This window comes from Tachyglossus aculeatus, chromosome 1 (genome assembly GCF_015852505.1).
Source record: "Tachyglossus aculeatus isolate mTacAcu1 chromosome 1, mTacAcu1.pri, whole genome shotgun sequence".
In the NCBI taxonomy this organism is placed as follows: Eukaryota; Metazoa; Chordata; class Mammalia; order Monotremata; family Tachyglossidae; genus Tachyglossus; species Tachyglossus aculeatus.
The window spans coordinates 3,460,356-3,465,158 of record NC_052066.1 but is presented as its reverse complement, the minus strand read 5'-3'; the positions used below and the strand labels follow the sequence as shown (position 1 = coordinate 3,465,158).

The window sequence follows — 4,803 nt, the reverse complement described above, 5'->3', positions numbered from 1 at the left end:
CCACGACCACGCTCCTTCATCCCCGGGATTCGATGTACTTCCCAAGCGCTTAGTACAGTGCTCTGCACACGGTAAGCGCTCAATAAATTCGATTGAATGAATGAATTGAATGAATGAACCCATGACCACGCTCACTCGTCCTCGGAATTTGAACCCACGACCACGCTCCTTCATCCCTAGGATTCGAACCCACGACCACGCTCCCTCATCCCCAGGAGCTCGGCCCTCCGCGAGCTCAGACTGGAGAGGACATCATCCGCCTCAGCAATCTAACACGTTTCAGGGGAAGTCATCACAGCTTACTGTGTGCAGAGCACTGTACTAAGCGCTTGGGAACTCCAAGTTGGTCCTCCTCAGCTGCCATTGACCGGGCAAGGGTGTTGGGACTCAATCACTGTGTGATTTTCTAGACTGTGAGCCCGCTGTTGGGTAGGGACTGTCTCTATGTGTTGCCGACTTGTACTTCCCAAGCGCTTAGTACAGTGCTCTGCACACAGGAAGCGCTCAATAAATACGATTGATTGATTGATTGATCATGGAGGGCTGGCTGGAGGAGGCCGCTCAAGTGGGCTGGAGAGGGGAGGACTTCCAGGGGGGGAGAGGGCTGTGAGCAAGAATTGGGGGGCAAGGGGAAGGTGCTAGATTCGGGGTGAGGGGAATTCAAGGGAGATACAATCCCGGCCCAGGAGGAGTTGATGGAGCAGAGAGTGACATCACGCAGAAACATGCAGAAACACGCAGAAACATGTAGGAACACGCAGGACGGAAAGACCGGGACTCCACTCTGGACAGCTGCCAGAGCCCCTGGTAATAATAATAATAATAATAATGGCATTTATTAAGCACTTACTATGTGCACAGCACTGTTCTAATCACTCGGGGGGGAATACAAGATGATCAGGTTGTCCCACGTGGGCTCCCAGTCTTCATCCCCATTTTCCAGATGAGGGAACTGAGGCCCAGAGAAGTGAAGTGACTCGCCCAAAGTCACACAGCGGACAAGTGGCGGAGCCGGGATTCGAACCCCTGACCTCTGACTCCGAAGCCCGGGCTCTTTCCACCGAGCCACGCTGCTTCTCTGGTAGGCAGTGCTCAGAGCAGAGCCTCCAGAAGATCCCACCTCCACCAGATCCCACTTCCACCAGGCGTCTGCTGTGTGACTTTGGGCAAGTCACTTCATCATCATCATCATCAATCGTATTTATTGAGCGCTTACTTTGTGCAGAGCACTGTACTAAGCGCTTGGGAAGTACAAATTGGCAACATAAACTTCACTTCTTCTAGACTGTGAGCCCACTGTTGGGTAGGGACTGTCTCTATATGTTGCCAACTTGTACTTCCCAAGCGCTTAGTACAGTGCTCTGCACACAGTAAGCGCTCAATAAATACGATTGATTGATTGATTGATTCTTTGGGCCTCAGTTACCTCATTGTAAAATGGGGATTAAGACTGTGAGCCCCACGTGGGACAACCTGATGTCCTTGTATCTACCCCAGTGCTTAGAACAGTGCTTGGCACATAGTAAGCCTGGCACATATATACCTGTATATATGTATATATGTTTGTACGGATTTATTACTCTATTTACTTATTTATTCTACTTGTACATATCTATTCTATTTATTTTATTTTGTTAATATGTTTGGTTTTGTTCTCTGTCTCCCCCCTTCTAGACTGTGAGCCCACTGTTGGGTAGGGACTGTCTCTGTATGTTGCCAACATGGGGCTCACAGCCTTAATCCCCATTTTACAGATGAGGTCACTGAGGCCCAGAGAAGTTAAGTGACTTGCCCAAAGTCACCCAGCTGATGAGTGGTGGAGCCAGGATTCGAACCCATGACCCCTGACTTCAAAGCCCGAGGCTCTTTCCACTGAGCCACGCTGCTTCTCTAGTTTAGTAGGTGCTTAGTAAGTAGCATTATTCTATCCTCACAGAGGCCACACCAGAGTCAGACATCAGAGAGAGAGAGAGAGAGAGAAAGAAAGCGGAAGAGACAGAGGAAGAGAGAAGAAGACACACAGAGAAAGACGCAAAGAGGCAGAGAAAGGAGGGGGGAAGGGGGCATAATAATATTATTATTATTAATAATAATCAATCAATCAATCAATCAATCGTATTTATTGAGCGCTTACTATGTGCAGAGCACTGTACTAAGCGCTTATAATGGCATTTATTAAGTGCTCACTATGTGCAAAGCACTGTTCTAAGCGCTGGGGAGGTTACAAGGTGGTCAGATTGTCCCCAAGGGGGCTCACAGTCTTAATCCCCATTTTACAGATGAGGTCACTGAGGCCCAGAGAAGTTAAGTGACTGGTCCAAAGTCACACAGCTGACAATTGGCAGAGCTGGGATTTGAACCCATGACCTCTGACTCCAAAGCCCGGGCTCTTTCCACTGAGCCACAAATAATAATAATGGTATTTGTTAAGCACTTACTATGTGCCAAGCACTGTCTAAGCATTGGGGTAGATACAGGGTAATCAAGTTGTCCCACGTGGGGCTCACACTTTTAGTCCCCATTTGACAGATGAGGTAACTGAGGCACAGAGAACTTCTGTGACTTGCCCAAGGCCTCACGGCAGACAAGTGGCAGAGGCAGGATTAGAACCCACGTCCTCTGACTCCCAAGCCCGAGCCCTTTCCACTAAGCCACGCCACTTCTCTTTATAAAAGTGGCATTTGTTAAGCGCTCACTATGTGCCAGGCACTGTTCAAAGCACTGGGGTGGATACAAGGTAATCAGGTTGGGCCCAGGCCATGTCCCACAAGGTACTCCCAGTCTTCATCCCCATTTTATAGAGGAGGTAACTGAGGCACGGACAAGGGAATAATAATAATAATGTTGGTATTTGTTAAGCGCTTACTATGTGCCAAACACTGTTCTAAGCGCTGGGGAGGATACAAGGTGATAAGGTTGTCCCACATGGGGCTCATGGTCTTAATCCCCATTTTACGTGGCTCAGTGGAAAAGAGCCAGGGCTTTGGAGTCAGAGGGCGTGGGTTCAAATTCCGGCTCTGCCACTTGTCAGCTGTGTGACTCTGGGCAAGTCACTTAACTTCTCTGTGCCTCAGTTACCTCATCTGTGAAATGGGGATTAAGATTGTGAGCCCCACATGGGACAGCCTGATCACCTTGTATCCTCTCCAGCGCTTAGAACAGTGCTTTGCACATAGTAAGCGCTTAACAAATGTGATCATTATTTATTAGTATTATCCCGGCTCCGCCACATGTCTGCTGTGTGACCTTGGGCAGGTCACTTAACTTCTCTGAGCCTCAGTTACCTCATCTGTAAAATGGGGATTAAGACTGGGAGCCCCACGTGGGACAACCTGATCACCGTGTATCCTTGCCAGCACTTAGAACAGTGCTTTGCACATCGTAAATGCTTAACAAATGCCATAATTATTTATTAGTAATAAATGCTGGGGAGGTTACAAGGTGATCAGGTTGTCCCACGGGGGGCTCACAGTCTTAATTCCCATTTTGCAGTTGAGGTCACTGAGGCCCAGAGAAGTGAAGTGGCTTGCCCAGAGTCACACAGCTGACAAGTGGCAGAGGCAGGATTTGAACCCATGACCTCTGACTCTATAGCCCGGGCTTTTTCCATTGAGCCACGCTGATCAAGTAGGACATAGTCCCTGCCTCACCTCACAGTCCCTCCCAGATTAAGTAGGAGATGTTGCCAACTCGTACTTCCCAAGCGCTTAGTACAGTGCTCTGCACACAGTAAGTGCTCAATAAATATGATTGAATGAATGAATAGGAGGGAGAACAAGAGAAGCAGCGTGGTGTAGTGGACAGAGCCTGGGAATGAGAAGGTCCTGGGTTCTAATCCCGGCTCCGCCACTTGTCTGCCGTGTGACGCTGAGCAAATCACTTGGCTTCTTCTACAGTAACCTCAACTGTAAAATTCGTTCAATCATATTTATTGAGCGCTTCCTGTGTGCAGAGCACTGGACTAAAAATGGGGAACTTGTACTTCTCAAGCGCTTAGTACAGTGCTCTGCACACAGTAAGCGCTCAATAAATACGATTGAATGAATGAATTGAGACGGTGAGCCCACGTGGGACAGGGCCTGTGTCTCACTCGGTTAGCTTGTATCCACCTCAGCGCTTAGTACAGTGCCTGGTACATAGTAAGCGCTTAAAAAATACCATTATTATTATTATTATTATTATTATTAATAACAGGTATGGAATTCCCATTTCCCAGATGAGGACGTGGAGGCCCAGTGACTGGCAGACCTGTGACAGAACTGGGATTAGAACCCAGATTCATTTATTCATTCAATCGTATTTATTGAGCGCTTACTGGGTGCAGAGCACTGTACTAAGCGCTTGGGAAGTCCAAGTTGGCAACATATAGAGACGGTCCCTACCCAACAGCGGGCTCACAGTCTAGAAGGGACGTCCTAACTTCCAGACCTGAGTTCCCTGTGGGCACGGAATGTGTCTACCTACTCTATTGCATTCATTCATTCATTCAATCAATCAATCGTATTTATTGAGCGCTTACTGTGTGCAGGGCACTGTACTAAGCGCTTGGAAAGTATAAGCTGGCAACAATTGTATTGAACTTCCCCAAGTGCTCAGTAGAGTCCTCTGTGCACAGGAAACTCCCAATAAGTACCATCGATCTCGCCATGCTACTTGTCAGGGAGAGACAGACTGTGAGCCCACTGTTGTACTTGGACTTCCCAAGCGCTTAGTACAGTGCTCTGCACACAGTAAGTGCTCAATAAATACGATTGATTGATTGATTGATTGACAGAGAGACAAAGAGAGACAGAGATGCTCTCT

The 4,803-nt window shown here is 48.0% G+C and overlaps 1 non-coding gene across 1 annotated transcript; it reads right to left on the bottom strand.

Moving 5' to 3' along the window:
- Window positions 1-233: 233 nt before the first annotated feature.
- On the bottom strand, window positions 234-299 carry LOC119935127. Its single transcript, XR_005453085.1, has one exon. It is a non-coding gene; the product is annotated as a small nucleolar RNA SNORD104 (small nucleolar RNA).
- Between the last annotated feature and the right edge of the window lie 4,504 nt (window positions 300-4,803).